At 42.7% G+C, this 20015-nt stretch overlaps 1 protein-coding gene across 2 annotated transcripts in view; it reads left to right on the top strand.

Moving 5' to 3' along the window:
- Positions 1–4692: 4692 nt before the first annotated feature.
- Positions 4693–20015, top strand: part of FGF13 (fibroblast growth factor 13) — a 523122-nt gene continuing 507799 nt past the window's right edge. For both annotated transcript variants that reach the window (XM_059911316.1, XM_059911317.1), the window contains exon 1: positions 4693–4990. The gene's annotated coding sequence lies outside the window, so the exon portion shown is untranslated. The remainder of the gene's footprint in view (positions 4991–20015) is intronic.

Genomic DNA, 20015 nt, shown 5'->3' with positions numbered 1-20015 from the left:
CCTCATTCTGTTAATTCTGTTTCCTAAATTCTTATAAAATCTGTTCAGTTCTCTTCCATCCCCCTATTCCAGAAGAGGCCGCCATTGTCTCTCACTTGGTCCTCTCTAATAGTCGGCCAGTTGGTCCCCTGCTTCTCCTCCTATCTCCCCCATTACATTTCCCACCGTGCTGCCAGTAGGATATTTTAAAAATGCAAATAGAAGCATGTCAGCCCCTTGCTTGGAGTGCTTTATTGACTTCCCTTTGCTTTCAGGGAAAAGTCTCCACTCCTTACCGTGGCCCATGAGGCCCTGTGTGTAATCTGTTTCCCCTCCTACTTTCTAACTTCATCTCGGGTCATACCCTCCCTAGCTTTATAGGCACCAACCTCACTGACCTTCTTTCAAGGTCTTTCCCATTTCAGATCCTTCTTTTTACTTGAGAAGCTTCCCTCCCAATCCCCCCCTTCCACCGCCACTTGTTCTGGACCAGGGACCCCATGCTGGGTCCTTATGTTCCTTGATCTTGGCCACTGTAGCTTAGGAGAGGTGGGGCTCATCATAAATGACTGTCAGTAGAGGTTTCCAGGTGATTCTGACTCTGGGAGTTCCTTGAGAGCAGGTACCATGACTTTTCTTTTGAAAAATGATTTTTATTCATCTGTTGTAGAAATTTTCAAGCACACACAAAACTGAAAAGTCCAGTGAACTACCCTGTACTCATTACCCAGCTATAACAACCATCAACTCAAGGGCATTCTTGTTTCATCTATATCCCTGCCCATTTCCTCCTATTACTCATGTATTGTTTGAAGCTAATCTCAAATATCATATCATTTCATCTACAGATGCTTCGCAGTGTGTCTCTAAATGGTAAGGTAATTTTATCAATGTAATTCTATCACACTAGAAAATTAACAATTTCTTAACTATCAAACGTCCAGTCCATATTAAAATTCCCCCTATCGTTTCACAAATGTGGTTTTTTTTTGGCCTCGGGGCATGTGGGATCTTAGTTCCCCAACCAGGGATCGAACTGCACCCCCTGCAGTGGAAGCGTTGAGTCTAAACCACTGCACCACCAGGGAAGTCCCTCACAAATGTGTTCTTAGAGTTGTTATATTTGATTCAGGATCTAAACAAGGTCGGTACATTGCATTTGGTCTCTGAAATCTCTTTTAATCATAAGTTCCCCCTTCCTTTCTTGTTTCCTGGAAATTTATTTGTTAAAGAAACAGGAGACAGAAACGTGCTCCTCTGTTTCCCTGGTGTCTAGTGTAGTAGCTAGAGAAGAATCAGAACTTAATCAATGTCGGGCGAATGAATTAATGAAGGAGTGAAGGACCAAACTCCCTCAGCCTGGTGCCGGGCTTGGGCGGGCTTTCCTGTCCTCGGGGCTGCCTTTGCTCATTGTCTGTCCCTGGAATAATACCCTTTTCATCCATCCCTCAGTCTCCTGGTCTGCAAAGTGGGGCTGCTAATACCTGCCGTCTGCTCCAGTTCCTGGGGAGGTTATGACAAAGGCTGGGATTTAAAACCTAAAGCCTAACACAGCTTTGAGCAATTGGTGCTATAAATACCAGAGGAGGAATTCTATTATTAAATGTCCTTTGTTCATAGACTAGACGCTTCAGGCGGAGCGGTAAGGTTGAGAAGTAGAACCCCTTGACTTTGTCCTTCGCGCCCTGCTTCCGCGAGTGTGACCACTAGAGCGGGCAGGGCTTGGGCCACGTCCTGGGGCGGGGAGCCCCAGGACTCCCTTTCAACAAGTCAGCCCTGCTCTGGCTGGGGCAGGCCTGCAATATCCGATGCCATCCCAGCAAAAATAGAATAGCCAGGAGAATGCGAGGACTGAGACAACTGGTCCTGTTTTGAAAAGCGTCGGAAGGATGTAGCTACAGGTGGGGATGAATGTCGGCCCCTGAGGGTGAAGTCCAGCCAGGAAGGGGCCGGGCCCCCATGGTGCCGAGCTGAGATTTGGGCTGTACTCCTGACAGCACCTGTGGCCCCAGGGTCTGGTCAGGTCGCTCGTGACAATGGAGAGCTTCTTGCCTGGAAATTCTGCACGTGGTTATGAGTCAATTAGTTTTCATTTCAAACAAAGAGATCACAGAAGCTCTGATGAGTGGCCAAGAAATACTACAGAGAAGTGAAAAGCCAGTGAGGTCAGGTTTCAGCCTGCCCTGCTTCGGAGAAAAGTCCCTTCTGAAGCCAGCAGCCAGGTGGTATCGCTCTGGCCCATGCAAGCAGCCAGGAAACAAAAGCGGGGCTTGCCCTTTGGGGCGTTTTTTACTTAACCTGCACGAGGCTGTATTCGGTACTTATGTCCCTACTCAGCCCCCCCCCCCCTTTTATTGGCACTTATTGAGGCCAATACCTCTGGTCGATAACACACGGAGTCTGCGCGTAGGGTGTGTGCTGTGGGAATTACAAAAATGACAACAGAACATAGGAGTCTGCAAAATGAGCAAATCACTAGGACTTTTAAAAGTAAATTTAAAAGTAATGAGGGCCTAAAAGTACCCATATGTGAAGTGGGAAGTTTTAATTTTCAGCCTTTTCTGAGCTTTGTGTGTGCCCAGAAGAGAAGCTTATTTTGGAAGTGGAAGAAGTATGATTTTTTTTCCCTCATCAACTCAGAAGTGGTTGAACTGATTTAGCTCCAACTATAAAAAGATGATCACCAAATGTGGCCCGATACAAGATTTCTGTGTGGAATAGAATGGAAGCAACTAGAGGGGTAAGGCCATGAAAATCTAGTACCAGGAAATCATATTCTTCCAGGTGATTTTTCAGATGCCCCTTAGAGGGTCTTGAGTCTGGGTGTGAGGTGTGGGGTTTTAATAGGCAACTAATTCTAATTCAAAATGAAGCCCTCTTTTCTAATAAGAGTTTACTAGAAGCTTTTGGGAATCTGAAATTATTTTTCTAAATATCTCATCTTATTTTATATAAAGCCACCAGCACAGCCAGGCTTTTCATATGTGTTTAACTAATGGATTTAACCATACATTGACCAATTAAAGAGGGGACGGGTCTAGAGTGGTTAAGAACACAAACTTTGGAGACAGACAGACCTAGATTTATACCCTGGTGCTTCCGCTTACTTGCTGCTTGAACTTGATACTGAGCCTTGCTGCTGCTTCTGGAGAATTGGATAAATTTACCTCAGAAGTTTGTGATAAAGATTAGATAAGATGATGAACATGAAATAGAATAGTGCCTGACACATAATAAACACCCTCAAAATAGTGGTTATAGTAGTAGTAGTAGTAATATTTATGAAATTGGGGTTGCCCGAGGGCTTATCTTCATGCTCTTTTCTACCAAATCATGTAGCTCAGTGTTTTTCAAACAAATTTTATGATGACCAGCAGTAAGAGGTACATTTTATGAAGTGATTGAGTACACATGTCCATAGGAGAGACAAAAGTTTCACAGAACAATATTCCCCCTTACTGTGTGCAATCTACTCTATTCTATTAAATTCTATTCTTTTCTACTCTATTTATTTTATTTCTTTTCATTCTTAAATGCTGATCACAACCCGCTAAATAGCTTTCACTACTGTATAAGTGGGTCATGGCCCACAGTTTGTAAAGCACTCACCTAGGTGAACCTGGGAAAGGCAGTTCGCACTCTCAGGATCCCGGAGAGCAGTCTTCTTTTTTCTTTAATTTTTTAGAAATTTATTTATTTATTATTTATTTATTTTTGGCTGCATTGGGTCTTCGTTGCTGCATGTGGGCTTTTCTCTAGTTGCAGCGAGCAGAGGCTACTCTTCGTTGCAGTACGTGGGCTTCTCATTGCGGTGGCTTCTCTTGTGGAGCACGGGCTCTAGGCGCACGGGCTTCAGTAGTTGTGGCGCACGGGCTCAGTAGTTGTGGCTCACAGGCTCTAGAGCGCAGGCTTCAGTAGTTGTGGTGTGCAGGCTTAGTTGCTCCGCGGCATGTGGGATCTTCCCGGACCAGGGCTCGAACCCGTGTCCCCTGCATTGGCAGGTGGATTCTTAACCACTGTGCCACCAGGGAAGCCCCAGAGAGCTGTCTTCTTCTGAATTAACATCTCCGGCCAAGATTTGGATCCAAAATAAATGTTCGCCATGAATTATCTTCCCCATTAAAACTACCTGTGAGAACAATGAATGACAGCTGCAAAGTGACTAGACACCAGTCCTCATACTTTCACCCCTGGCCTGCCTCCTGGATGATGACATTCTTTTCTAGACCCTTCTAGCAACTCCAGGCCAAGATCCGGGTTTGGTCTGTAGGACCTGGCACGCACTTGGGAGTGCTAGTGCATGTGTGTGTGCGCATGTGAGAGAGGGAGAGAGAGTTTGTAGGAATTGGGGAGGAGACGGGAAGGACTGCCAACTTCTCGATTTTTCCCTCTGATGTCATCTACCTCTCAGGTTTCTGCCAGGTTGGAGGGGAATGCCCACTCCCCTGGGTGGTAACACTTTCCTTTCCAAAGGCTCCTCCTCTGCAGATGCCTGAGACAGTGAGAAGCCAAAGCACCAGCAGTCGCCAGCTCTTAGCTCCACCTCCCTGGTTTGTTTCCTTCGCCTTGACAGAGCCTTGGTCCCGTAAGATGATCTGACCACAGCTGGTCTTCTACACTTAGAACAAGTTGGAAGCAAGAGAACTTGGGGAAGGAATTTGGTTTCACTAAAAATAGCTGCAGTATAGACCCTGTGACTTACCACTCCTCAGAACAGTCTGATATGCACCGCACGGGGTCCACTGACCCCTGCCATCACTTTGGACTATTTGCTTGTCCTGCCTGGAGCTCTTGAAACCACGAGGGGCTTAGGGAGCTGGGGGCGCTTTGGCTCAGATGCAGACTCTTGCAAATCTCAGACACGCATGGTGATGATATGACCGAGAAGCTTCCTCCCCCCCGGAGCGCGTGACCGTCGGCACTAATAACAACAGGTCCCTTTAAGAGTTTGGTCCATGGTGGAATATTGCTTGTTCCTCACCACCGGGCCCATTGCATCTCCACTTCTAAGGTAGGTGAAACCAAACTCCTTGGGGGAAATGCTACTGGAACTGTGATCCTCATGGGTAACCCCAGCCCAGGTTTCCTCAGCCTGGGTCAGGGAGGCAAATGTCAGGGCAGGACGTAGCTTAGGAATAAAAGTCTGAGTCCATGCTCCCAACACACTGTAATGTTTGTCAATTATTTCCTTTCCTTGCACCCTCCTGCCCAAAAGCCAAGATATTAGCCAGCAGGAAAGCACCTCAGTTGTTAAATTTAACCCTTTCTTAACATCTCTACTTAGAGTTGCCTTTTTTTTAGGTGCCTTGTCCTTCCTCTCCTGTTACTAACGCTGAGAATTTGAACTTGGCTCAGGGCACTGGTTATCTGTGTTTACCTTTTCTGCTGTACAGTGACAGAGAGCGACACAGAACTGCCTAGAGCAGAGATTCCTGTAGTTCAGGCAGGCCCTGTGACAGAGGGAATCCACCCCAGGTGCACAAAAGACTTGCTTGGATTCCCTTTCCTCCCTGCAATACCCCTGTCGGGACTCATCTCTGATTTCTAGTCTGTTTATAGCAATGGGCCTTGGGGAAGGAGTTGGAATTGAAGGGGAGCTGGAAAGTTCTGGGGGAGAGGTTAGGAGCGCTCTGAGAGAAAAAGAAGCTGCCTTGGCTGTGGGAAGGTTAAACGCTAACAATTTCTTGCTTTTAAGGTTAACTTTTGAGCATTTGCTATGCAAAGTACTATGCCAGCATTCCAGCTTGCCAAACCAAGGTGTTTTCATGAAAACGAAGAGACACTTTAGTAACAGATATGCTTACTTTAAATGAAAACTACAATCTTAAAATATTACATGGCTGGAGGAAACAAATCTTTAGACTCAGAATCATCTGTGTGCATTTTGTAGAAGAATGGATTACTGACTGATACTTGAACATTATATCCCTACTTTTTCTTCCTTTCACCCATCTTTGGGGTAGATGAGTGTCTAAATACCATAAACTTAAAATCTTAAACCTAGGGAACTCCCTGGCGGCCCAGTGGTTAGGACTCCGTGCTCTCACTGCCGAGGGCCCGGGGGAACTAGAATCCCACAAGCCACATAGGCCAAAAAAAAAAAAAAAAAAACTTAAACCTAGAGGAAAAATGTTGGAAGTCATCTTGTCTAATCCTCCTTATAGGAGCATGAGTTGGGTTGAGTGACGACCTGGTCTGTACCTAGAGTGTTGCCTCAGCTTTCCCTGTGACCTCAAAATGGATACACATGGCGGCTATTTCCATTTTGAAGCCGTGGTTGTCTTGACACCACATCGTACTAGTGCTTTCTCCTTTCCGATAATACTTTAAGGTTCATTCATGTTGTTGCAAAGCTAGATGAAGCTAGAATGTTTTGAATTATTTTCCCCATGTTGCATTTGTGCGACCACATGGCACCATTAATACCAGGCGCTGGTCTTACCACCCAAACGCGTTGTCACATTTTATTGAAAGTTGTCAGGGGTTTTGCATTCAAACTGGGTATTTGTTTTATTGAAACACTCTAGAGAAGGCGATTTGCTGGATGTTGCCTCTAAATAGCACACTTGTCTAGTACTTTGAACAAATGACTTCGCTAAGAAAATCTCCATGAACAAACAGCTTTTCAGGAATGCATTTTTCAGTAAAGCGATGCTTCCCATACTCCATTTCATGAACCAATGCCAGGCTGGCTGCCCAGGAATCACCTGGAAAGATTGTTTAAAAATATAGTTTCTGGGCCACATCCCTGGAAATTCAGATTCAAAAGGTCTGGGAGTGGAGCCCCAGAACCTGGACTTTCAGCAAGCCATCCTGATAATTCTGATGCATGGTCAGATTTGGGAGGCACTGTGAAAGTCAAGGTCCTCCTGTTTTTGTTCATTTGTTTCTTTGTCCCACATCTCTTGATGATTCTCTGTTGCCTTCAGGAAAAAGTTCATACTTCATTTGGCATTCCCCAGGCCCTCCATGTTCTAGCCCTCACCCACCTTCCCAATCTCATTCCTCATCTTTCCATTTTGCTTCCATGCCTGGACACTTTGCTAATGCCTTTGACTGCTGTGTCCTTCCTTACCTTTCTGCACACCCAAATCTGCCCCATTTCTCGTGGTCTAGACTTCAGTATGCAAAAGAAGGACTCCGAGGGCTTCTTTAAAATACCACCTCCTGAGACTCACTTCTGGAGATTCTGATTCAGCAGGTCTGGAGTTCTCCTGTGCCTCAGAGGGTCTGATGCTGCCACGCTTTCAGAAACACTGCATCTAGCTCAAGTGTCATCTCTTTATGAAACCATTTCTCAAAGCGTTCATGCTTCTCCACTCCCAAAGCATTTTGTTTATAGATCGTAATTTAATACTTCACTCTTTACCTTTTATTTGAATGATTTCTGTACATCATCATTTCTCTCACTCAACAAACATCCACTGAGTGCCTAATATAAAAGATATATCCTTTCTCAAGAACCCACGCTCCTTGGGAGGAGGGATCTCTGTCCATTTATCTGTGTAAACACCTTAGGCCTGAGTGTGCAGTGCCAGTGGAATCGTAAAGTTTAAATCACCTTGCAGTAGATGAAGCGAGGATAGAAACTGTCCCAAGATAAAGCTTTATTTTCCCTAAGAAAGGTGAATGTGAGGCAGATCCTCTCCGTCTCTATGCCCAAAATCTGAGATTTATGCACCAGAAAGGGATCTGAGAAGCCTTCTGTGGTTGGGAAATCTCAGAGCACAATGATGACTGGATTCCAGGAAGTCTCTTGGCTTAGGTAGGATGGGAAAGCACCTGGCATTTCTAAATACAGTAGTTCTGCCATAAGGGAGGGATGAGCATAGTGCCAAGGGATGCAGAGGCGGGGCAGGAGACATTGGGTGATGGAGATCTTCAGGGGCTTCACTTGGGGCAGACTTCCCTTCTGTGCCTCACCTGGTGTAGCAACTGCAGCTCCTCTAGAATCGTCCATTATTGAAATGCTGTGGCTCTTTAATTATTTGTAATCTACTTAAACACATATATAATATGTAATTATATAAAAATATATAACTCGCATTGCTAGCCTCGTATGTATCCTTCCATATTTCTATTCTCATATAATTATATAAAACATGCATATGTACACATAGACACATGAATATATCTTTTTTGTTATAGATTATTTTACAAAAATTATGTCATGTTACTTAAACATTTCTGGATCTTATTCTTCTTACCATTTACTAGCTGTGTGACTTTAGGTTCTCTGGGCTTCAGTTTCCTCATTTGGAAAATGAGGATGATGATAGTACTTATCTCATAGGTTTATTATGAGGATTCATTGAGTTAAAGTACATAAAGCACTTAAAATAGCGCTATATGTGAGTGTTTGCTATTAGCATTATTACTATTATTCTCATTCAACAAAACCTACAAGTCAACTGCAGTTGATTGGTTTCATTCTTTTTAATGGTTGCACAGAATTTTGTGATGGAGAACAACTTCTCTATCCATTCGACTTTTAGTGGACATTCACTTTGCTTCCATTTTTTTTTTTTTTTTTTTGATCACTAAAAAGCAACATTGCAATGAACACCTTTGTATATATACCCTTACCTGCACTTTTTTTTCTTACTCTGGGACAGATTCCCAGGAATGAAATAGCTAAGTTGAAGATTGTATACATGTTGTTTTAAATTTCATTAAATGTTGCCATATTGCTTTCTAAAACGCATGTAACAAAGGCACAGTTCCACCAGTAATGTATGGTGTACACCTTTGCCTGCAATCCCACCAGCAGTTGATCTTTCTGCTCTTTTTAAGTTCTAACAGTCCTATGAAAAAGGTCATCTCATTGTTATTTTAACTTGAGTTTCTCTGACTATCCATGAGTCTGAGTATCTTTTGAAAACATTTTTGGCCATTTGGATTTGCTACTTAGTGGCTCTTCATATCCTTTCCCTATTTTTTGAATGGGTTGTTTTTCCTTGTCAATTTCTAAGACCTCCTCCTATATTATTGCTATAAGCCCCTCATCTACTCACTGTGTGCAGCTGTTTCCAATTTCTTGTTTTATTGATTTTAATTATTGGGCCTTGTGGCAAAATTTTGAAAAAATGCGTATAGTTAAATTTCTTTTATAACTTCTGGGTTCTAAAGATTGGTTAAGAGGGTTTTCCCACTCCTAGGTTGCGTGTGTATTTTCCTAGATTTTCCTGCAGGACTTTTACTGTTTTTATATTTAAATATGTCTTTACCCGGAAACTACTGATTTTGGGCGTAAAATAGAGGTCCAGTTTTTTACTCTTCCGAATTAATAGCCAGTTGCATCCTTATTGTTCATTAACAATCCATCTTTTTCCCACTAAAATGAAATGATACTTTTGCCATGTATTAACTGCTTATATATGGAACTTAATTCTGCATTCTCTATTTCATTCCTCTGATCTAATTGCCTATTATTCCCATGCCACTACCATGTTTTGACTTGATTATGGTGACGCTAGGGTATATCTGATATCTGGTTAAGATATTTCTCTCTCATTATTCTTATTTTTCATGGCTATTCTAAGGTTTTTATTCTTCCATCTAAGTATTAAGATTATGTATACAGATATTCCTGATCTTATGATGAGGTTACATCTTCATAAATCCATCATAAGTTGAAAATATCCTAAGTCAGAAATGCATTCAATACACCTGACCTACAGAGCATCATAGCCTAGCCTACCTTAAACGTGCTCAGAACACTTATATTAGCCTACAGCTGGGCAAAGTCATCTAACACAAAGCCTATTTTAAAATAAAGTGTGGAATATCTCATGTAATTTATTGAATACTGTCCTGAAAGTGAAAACAGAATGGTTGTCTGGGTACAGAATGACTGTAAGGGTATCGGGTGTTTACCTTCGTGATCGCGTGGCTGACGGGGAGCTGCCATGGCTGCCGCTGCCCAGCATCACGAGAGAGTATCTGACCGCGTATCACTAGCCCGGGAAAAGGTCAAGTTCAAAATTCGAAGTAGGGTTTCTTTATATCTATATCTATATCTATATCTATATCTATATCTATATCTATATAAATGCAAACATTTAATATAAAGGTTCACAGATATACCACATATTCATATTATCAAAATTCATAAGCAAAATCACTTTTTTTTTTAATGGAAAGACATTTTATTTTAAATATAGCAGTGTGTACATGTCAATCCCAAACTCCCAATCTATCCCTCCACCCCACCCCTCCCCTCTGGTAACTATAAGTTTGTTCTCTAAGTCTGTGAGTCTCTTTCTATTATGTAAATAAGTTCATTTGTATAATTTTTTTTTAGATTCCGCCTATATGCGATATCATATGATATTTGTCTTTCTCTGTCTACCGAGTATATATTGGTTTTGCACCATTGTAAAATCGAAAACTCGTAAGTCGAGGCATCATAAATGGGGGACCATCTGTAAAAATAAATTCCCTCTTTTTTCCTTGAAAAATCATGTTGGGAATTTAACTTGGAATTTTAAAAAGGGTATTGGTTTTGGGAGAATTGACATTTTATGATATAAAGTCTTATGATTCTTTAATTCATTCCCTTTTTCCAGATTTTATGTCCTTCAGTAAGCTATTGTAATTCTTCATACTGGCCTGATACTTTTTTTGTTATATAGGTTTTTTTCATTATTATGAACATGATTTTTCCCATTTTCATTTCTTGGTGTTGATTGCTTGAATAGAGAAACACTATTTGTTTTGTATAGTAACCTTGTATGCTTTACCATACCAAATTCTCTCAATAATTCTCACAGATTTTATTAGAGTGTTTTGTTTGGGTAGCTGTACAAATATGCCACTAGCAGACGAAGAAATAGATGCCTTTTCTGATATTTGTTAGTTCTTTCTCTCTTTTTTTTTCTGCCTTTTTTATAAGCTAGAATCTCCAAGGCAATGTTGAATAATAATGGGGGTAAGAGGCATTCTTGTCTACTTCTGAATTTTATTCAAATAGGTCAATGTTTTGCCATTTGGGATAATATTTGGCATCCATTTTTGGTAAACAACCTGTATTATTTTAAGAAATTTCCTTCTAATCCTATTTAACTTAGAAATGTGTTAGGAGAGCAGCTGAATTTTATCAGTTGACTTTTAAGCCTTTCTTGATATCATTATTCATACAGTTTTCCTCTTTAATTTGCTGATGTAATGAATTATGTTGATAGATTTGCTGATACTGAACCTCCTTTGCATTTCCAAATGTAATCCTATATGTCAGTAATTCCTGTGAAACAAACCAGACAAAATTGCAGTGGCTTCAAAACCAACAATCATTTCTTACTGCTCATGTTTTCTTCAGGTTAGTTGGGGTCTGGTTGGTCTAGTCTGGGCTCAGCTGAGTGGCTCTGCTTGTTGCCGTAAGTCTGTTGGTCTGATGGGGCTGCTTTGCTTCAGGTTGTGGTGGTGGGAGCAGCTTTGCCCCAGGTGACTCTTATCCTCCTTGTGGGGCAAGCAGGCAGAAGCACAGGAAGGGAGGCGGCAATGCACAAGGCCTCTTGAGGCCTAGCCCGGGGAGTGGTACCCTTCTACTTCATTTTATTCACCCAAAGGCATTTGACTGATCCCAAAGTTAATGGGCAGGGAAATGTATACCATGTTGATGGCAGGAACTCCAAAATCACATGTAAAAATTCTTGGACACAAGGAATGGTGAAGAATTATGGTCCTATGTAGCTATAATTTTACTTTGTTGAAAGATTGTTGGATTGTATTTGCTAATGTTGTATTCAAAATTTCAGCATCTACATTTTTAAAAGTATTTATTTATTTTCCTTTTTTTTTTTGGCTGCGTCAGGTCTTAGTTGCGGCACACAGGATCTTTGTTGAGGCATGCAGGATCTTTTTGTTACGGTGTGTGGTCTGCTTAGGTTTCTCTCTAGTTGTGGCGTGCAGGCTCCAGAGCACGTGGGCTCTGTAGTTTGTGGCATGCGAGCTCAATAACCGTGGCTCGCAGGCTTAGTTGCCTCGCAGCATGTGGGATCTTCCCCAACCAGGGATCGAACCCGCATCCCCTGCATTGGAAGGCAGATTCTCTACCACTGGGCCACCAGGGAAGTCCCCAGCATCTACATTTTAAAAGTGAGTGTTTATGGATTTCTTTTTGTTGCCTCCTTTGTAGATTTGAATATTAAATTTAGACTGGCTTCCTAAAAAAGAATTAAGGGGGTTCCCATTGACCTGCTCTGTAGATGACCCCAGCTTTCTCCACCAAAGAAACCAGTGGCCAACACACCCGCCATAAACCCCCTACAGATTTCACTGGGCTTTTGCCCCACAGCTATTTGCCTCTACTGACATTAGCCATCCGAGTCCCTCCCCACTCCCTTCACCCTGCTCCCACCCGAGCCCTGAATTTGCACAGGCAGCCAGCCCAGGCCTCTGTGGCTGCAGGAGTGCAAGGCGCAAACCTAGAACCCCCACAGCTGACCCACGCCACTGTGTGTGCTCTCAGGGCTAGACCCTAGAGCTGTGCACTTGCACACTGTGGGCCTGACACCCGTCACCAGCCTTCATTGGCATGTGTGCATCTGTGGCAACATCCTATAGCTGTGGAAGTGCACACTGATAGCCAGGGCCTCTGCAGTTGCTTGTGGGCCTGGATCTGGCCCTGTCTCCTGTCACTGGCACCACTAGGCTCACCTGCAGCTAGACCCAGCATCTGTGCACCTGTACACCTCCAGCCTTTCTCCCAACACTGATCTCCACTACCGTGCATCAAAAACAATAAAATACTTAGTAATAAATTTAACCAAAAATCTATATACCAAAAGCTAAAAGACATTGATGAAAGAAACTTAAAAATAACACAAATAGAAAGATATCCTATGTTCATGGATCAGAGGAGTTAATATTACTAAAACGTCCATACTACCCAAAGCCATCTATAGATTCATTGCTATCCCTATCAAAATTCCAATGGCACTTTTCACAGAAATAGAAAAAACAGTCCTGAAATTCACGTGGAACCACAAAAGACCCTGAATAGGCAAAGCAATCTTGAGAAAGAAGAAAGATGGAGGCCTCACTCATCCTGATTTCAAACTATATTACAAAGCTATAGTAATCAAAACAGTAAGGTGTTGAGATAAAACCAGACACATAGATCAATGAAACAGAATCGAGAGTCCACTAGAAAGACAAGAATACTCAATGGAGAATGGATAGTCTCTTCAATAAATGCTGTTGGGAAAACTGGATACCCATATACAAGAATGAAATTGGACTTCTATCTTACACCACTCGCAAATATTAACTTGCAATGGATTAAGGACTTAATTGTAAGACCTGAAACTGTACAATTCGAAAAAGCTCCTAGACCTTGGTCATGACAATGATTGTTTGGATATGGCACCAAAAACATAGGCAACAAAAGCAAAAATTAACAAGTGGAACCACATTAAACCAAAAAGCTTCTGCACAGAAAAAGAAACAATCAACGAAATGAAAAGGCAACCTACAGGATGGAAGAAAGTATTTCCAAACCATATATCTGGTAAGCGATTAATATACAAAATCTATAAAAAACTCACAACTCAATAGCAAAAACACCCCAACAATTCAGTTAAAAAATAGGCAAAGCACCTGAATGGACATTTTTTCAAAGAAGACATACAAATGGCCGACAGGTACATGAGAAGGTACTCAATGTCACTAATCATCAGGGAAATGCAAATCAAAACCAAAATGAGATATCACTTCACATTTGTGTGAATGGCTATCATCAAAAAGACAAGAGATAACCAATGCTGGTGAGGATGTAGAGAAAAGGGAACTCTGGTGCACTGTTAACAGAAATGTAAATTGGTATAGCCACTGTAGAAAACAGTATGGAAGTTCCTCAAAAAATTAAAAATAGAACTACCATATGATCCAGCAATTTGACTCCTGGGTATATATCTGAAGGAGATGAAATTACTGTCTTGAAGTGATATCTGCATCCCCATGTTCATTGCAGCATTATTCACAATAGGCAAGACATGGAAACAGCCCAGGTGTTCATTGATGGAGGAATGGATAAAGACGAAGTGGTATATATACATAATGGACTATTATTCGGCCATGAAGAAGAAGGAAATCCTGCCATTTGTGACAACATGGAAGAACCTTGATGGCATTACGCTAAGTGAAATAAGTCAGGTAGAGAAAGACAAATACTATGTGATCTCACTTGTATATGGAATCTAAAAACATTGAACTCATAGAAACAGAAGAATGGTGGTTGCCAGGGGCTGAGGGTTGATGGAAATGGTTAGATGTTGGTCAAAGAGTACAAACTTTCAGTTATAAGATGAAGAGGTTCCAGGGATCTAATATACAGCATGTGGAGACTATAGTTAACAATAAGGTACTGAATATTTTAAAGTTTCTATGAGACTAGAGCTTTAATGTTCTTACTATAACAACAGCAACAACAATAAAATAGTAATTATGTGAGGTGAAAGCTGGGTTAACTAACCTTATTTGGGTAAACATTTCAGAATATATGTGTATCAAATCATAACATTGTACATCTTAAACTTACATAATGTTGGGGAGTTCCCTGGCAGTCCAGTGGTTAGGACTCAGTGCTTTCACTGCTGAGGGCCCGGGTTCAATCCCTGGTCAGGGAACTAAGATCCCACAAGCCAAACGGCCAAAAAAAAAAAAACAAACCCAAAAAACAAACAAAAAAACGTACACAATATTATCTGTCAATTATATCTCAATAAAGCTGGGGAAGAAAAAATAATTAAAGAGCTTTCTTTCTATTTTATGGCCTGAAGTAGTTTAAATGATATTAAAATTACTTGTTTTTAAAAAAAGTTGAATTAAAACAGCTGAACCACTCTGTTATGATGACTTTTTCAGTGGTAGATATTTATTCACTTTTTCAATCTCTTTTTTGATAATTGACCTATTCAACACTTTTTGTTGGGTTAATTTTGGTTTCTGAAAAATCATCCCTTTTTGCTAAATTTTCAAATTTGCTGCGGTAGAGTTTAATGTAGTGTCATTTTATAATTATTTAAATCTTTTATGTATCCTTTTCCATTTCCAGTGTTGTCAATATTTATTCTCCCTTTTTCCTTAATGAGACTTGCAAGAAGGTTATCTGTTTTATATGTCTTTTCAAAGAACAAGTTTTGACTATCTCATTAATTCCATCTTTTTTGTTGTTAAAGCCTTTTCCTAGTTCTTTTTAATTTCTGGTTCTTTCCCACATATCTTAAGATGAATACTAAGTTCCTTTATCTTTGTTCATTAATACTGAAGACATTTAAGAATATAATTTTTTTTCTGAGAAAGGCGTTTACTGTGCAAAGTAGGTTTTATTTTTTTTATTTTTATTTTTTTATTATTATTTATTTTATTTATTTTTGGCTGCATTGGGTCTTCGTTGCTGCGCGTAGGCTTTCTCTAGTTGTGGCGAGCGGGGGCTATTCTTCGTTGCGGTGCGTGGGCTTCTCATTGCGGTGGCTTCTCTTGTTGCAGAGCATGGGCTCTACACACGCGGGCTCAGTAGTTGTGGTGCACGGGCTCTAGAGCACAGGCTCTGTAGTTGTGGAGCACGGGCTTAGTTGCTCCGTGGCATGTGGGATCTTCCCGGACCAGGGCTTGAACCCATGTCCCCTGCATTGGCAGGCGGATTCTTAACCACTGCGCCACCAGGGAAGCCCCAAGTAGGTTTTAGAATAAAGTGTTCTTTTAAATTGCTTTCTAGGTAGTTTGTAATTTCACTTTTGATCCAGTGGTGTTCTAGGAGTATATTTCTTAATTTCCAAACAGTTACTCTTTGCATCTTTTAAATTATTTAAATCTTATAGCAGTTATGCTCAGCAAATCTCTTTTCTATTATCTTTTTAAAATATTACTGCCTTTCCTCTGTCTCTTCCCTCTTCTTCTAGAAGACTTCTTATTCTTCAGGATCTACAAGTCTCTTACATTTTCCTTCATGATTCCCTGTCTTAGTATTTTCGACTTTGTGCTCTGCGAGTTTTCTTTTACTTTCTCTTCCAGGTCACTATTTTGGGTCTCAGCAGTGATCATCTTTTCCTTCAATTCATCTACTGAACTGTATAGTTGGGGAATCACATTTTGTAGTTCCAGAAAGCCTCTTTTTAGGCTGCACTTGAATCTCTGTGTAAGCGCCTTTTTTAAAAATTAATTTTTATTGGAGTATAGTTGCTTTACAATGCTGTGTTAGTTTCTGCTGTGCAGCAAAGTGAGTCAGTTATACGTATACATATATCCACTCTTTTTAAGATTTTCTTCCCATTTAGGTCACCACAGAGCATTGAGTAGAGTTCCCTGTGCTGTACAGTAGGTTCTCATTAGTTATTTATTTTATACATAGTAGTGTATATATGTCAATCCCAATCTCCCAACTCACCCTACCCCCTCTTCCCCCCTTGGTAACCGTAAGTTTGTTCTCTACATCTGTGACTCTATTTCCTATTTTGTTGTTATAGCTGTTGTGGTTGTTCAAGTTGGCATTTGTTATCCCCCAGTCAGTTTATTTCTTTAGACATGCATTGCTTCATCATCTGTCCACTGGGTGCTGGATGGACAGAGATGGTTATAAAGGATTTTGTTGTTGGCCCATAGCGGTCAGCTCATGGTGGAAGGGTTCTCTGAGAGCTCCGCAGAGGCTAGGAGGCCCTCAAGTGGTGGGAAACTAAGTACCTGAAGGAAGCCGCCCTCTTCCCAGGTCTCCTCGCAGAGTGCCTCTCTGCTCCTTTACTTCATTCTTTCTTGGCCCGTAGGAGGCCTAGGAGACGGACAATACAGGTCTGATACTGTTTCCCGATCTCCTGGTCTCCCTTGGGCCGGGCCTTTCTGGTGCTGCCTCCCCATCTTTGCTCAGCTCTCGAGGGAGAAGGCACGACAACACTTCTTTCTGCTGAGACTCCCACAATGCCTAGGGCTTCGCTCACATCCGAGTCTTCTCCGCAGACCTCAGTAGCTTTTTGGCTGAGGAGAGGCAGGCAGCCTGGAGTTGAGAATGGAAACAACCTATGCTTAGGTCACCATCTTCCCAGAATCTTCTGTGGTTTCTAAAGAGAAAGAAGAAAGGCTTTTCGATGACTGGACCTTAGTTACATTACTTCCAGGGAGTCGCCCTTTAATAACGCAGGGCTGGTGATGAGGCTCAGGGTGGAACCTGTATCAGTTGGGGCGCAGTCGTGAAAATAGAACTACTGAAATATTGCAGCAACAAGAGATCTGTCTGTCTATCTATGTAACCATATCTATGTATATATTTATAAAAAGTGGGAGTAGCTAGGAGAGGGAAGGTCCAGAAGGTTTATGCCAGAGGATCAAATGTCTCTAACTGTTACTGAGTCCAAGCTTGCTCTGCTCACCGCATGACAGGCCAATAAATCGGAGACGAGGTGTTGAGGCAAGGAAGACGACTTTATTCGGAAAGCCGGCAGACGGAGAAGATGGCAGACTAATGTCTCAAAATAACCATCTTATCAGGGTCTGGATGCCAGTTTCTTTTATAGATTCAGAGAGGGAAGTAAAGTAAGTAAAAAGGCAAAATAGAGAGGGAGACGTGGTGAGGAAGTAAAGTAAAAAGGGCCATCAGTCTTGCAAAACATTTCCTGGAATGACCAGCCTCTGTGAGGGGGTGTGTTAATTTCAGCCAGCCACAGGTGGGCAGGGTCAGATCGTCTCCCTGTGAGCTGAACAGAGAGGCACTTTAGTTCAACATTCAGGCAGAGGGGCAGGGTTCCCTGAGGCAGGCCGTTATGTGTGATTGTAATAACAAGAGCAACGAAAAGCAAAGGTTAAAGTCAAAGAAACAGATCCAACATGGAGTCCGATTTAGCTCTTCCCTGTTACATAATGACTCTAACTTGAAGCATTGGAGGGGGTGAGGAAGCCAGAACTCACTGGAATTCTGAGAAGTCACCATGTCTCGCTGAAAAAGGTGACCCGGAAGAGGAAGCTCATAGAGAGATGTGTGAAGTCACACTGTCTGAATGTCGCAGCGTCCCGAGAACAGTGACTTCTGCTTCATTCCCACCTTCCAGGTCTGTTTCTCTCAGTGGCAAACTCTAAGCTGGAACCACACAACGAAGGGCCTTCTGGGTAACCTGGTTCCTGACCTTGGTCAGGAGTGGCAGTGGTACCTGCGCTGACCACAGACAGTCGAGCTCAGTACCCCAGCAGGAAGACCAAAGAGGAGCAGGGTAGGACTGTGGCTGTGGCGGAGTGGCCTCTGGAGAGACCTCTGCCTTTGGCCCCAGTGTGTAGCTCTCTTGAGCGCGTGCTTTGACGCGGCTCTCAGAGACGTCCTCTCCACTAACACCAAAGCCACAGCATCACTCACGCACTGGTCATGGATTCTTCCAGAATCCTGTGGCCCAGTGCCAAGACTGGTAGGTGAGCCTTCTTGACTATGTCAGCATCTGGCAGTGCAAACTGCATAGGTTTTTGCAACGGAAAGCCCTACGTTCAAATCCCTCTACTGCTGTCCGCTACCCGGGCAGGTAAATTTCTCTTTCTCAGCCCTTTTCATTATTTGTAAATGAAGGGTGACAATATCTAACTCTTAGGACAGTTAGAAGTATGAAATGACAATTTATATAAAGCACCATCTATTAACTGCCTCTCCTGTTTTTGGTCATTAGTCTTGCCGCCTTGACAATGCTTCTAGTGCTTGCCTGTGGAGAAGAAAAGTGGTGCTGTTGCTTCTTTCCTTCCGTAGTAAGTGGGGACCCTCAGAGGGGCTCCTCTTTTGCTGGCTGAGTGGCAGGGAGGCAGCTCTCCTATCACTGATCTGAGATACTCTCTCCAGAAGCAGACCACAGTAAATCCTGAACTTTCAGGCTGGGTGATGTAGGGAAAAGGGAGGCTTTATGTAACAGAGTGAATAAATATGGAGAAAAAAGTAACAGGGAACAGTCATGCTAGACCCCGGTAGTGGGAGAGGGGATGAGAGCATGGAAAGGAAAATACCACTGGAGGCTGCACTGGGAGAAGTGGAACGGAGGAGAATGAAGAATTGCAGGAGTGGGAAACCGAGAATGGTGAGTCCCTTAGAGAAGAACACAGCCGCAGACTGGCAGGTACAGCTCTACCAGCAACAGTGTGATGCTTACCGTCACCCCAGCTGTGTGCCAGGTGCAAATCCATTCTGTGCCGGGTAAAATCACACCAACTGGGTTACAGTTTCTAGGTAAGGAGAGTGCAGGTACAAGTGTCTCATCACATCATTAGAAACCAGCTTGGAATTTCTTGACCATCTGCAAGTTATTCCTCTTTTCCTAAAATGTAACTGTTATAGACAGTACCAGCTGGGTATCCGGGCTCTGTGGGCAGGTATAAATCCAAGCCCCAAACCCTGGCGCTCCAAAGAGGGTTCCAAGCAGCTTGGAGGCAAAAGGCACTAGCAACACAGTGATGGTCACTTAAATCACCAGAAGAAGAGGAAGATGCTCAGAATCTCTCTTTACCAAAAGCCTGGGCAGTCAGGCAGTGTTGGAGAGAAAGAGAGAGGAGTCACAGGCTGGGGTCTCTGAAAGCAGATGGAGTTTGTGCTGGAAGATGCTCATTAGGGATCAACACCTGTAAAAGGAAGAGGGAGGACGTGGGATTTGGCAGAGGGAGAAGTTGAACTGCGATGCAGGCGCATCAAAGCCTCGGCCCATCAGGTGGGGAGCTGTGGCGTGAGTGCCCTCTGCCAGAGAGCCTGCATTGACCGCAGATGGCCAGGCCTCGTTCACTGGGATGTGGGCCGCCCCAGGAAGGACATGACCTCCGGTGAGGTCAGGGTTCTGCAGCTGAGGCAGACCGTGAAGGAGCTGACCTCTAGAGGCTGCCCCCTGCCAGGCCCCTGACAGCTGGATAGGAAGCCCTTCCTGGAAGGGGAATCCCGCTGGCACACCTCCCTGTCTACCATGTGGGGGGCGGGTATGGACAGAAAACGAATGAAAGCCCAGTCAGCCCTGAGAGTTCTGTTTTCGCTCTAATGCTTGGCTTTATTTTTTTTTTTAATTTTTTTTGCCTGCGCCCTGCGGCATGTGGGATCT

Source organism: Balaenoptera ricei, chromosome X (genome assembly GCF_028023285.1).
Source record: "Balaenoptera ricei isolate mBalRic1 chromosome X, mBalRic1.hap2, whole genome shotgun sequence".
In the NCBI taxonomy this organism is placed as follows: Eukaryota; Metazoa; Chordata; class Mammalia; order Artiodactyla; family Balaenopteridae; genus Balaenoptera; species Balaenoptera ricei.
Note: the sequence above shows the minus strand (reverse complement) of the source record. Positions and strands in the feature narration are given on the sequence as shown.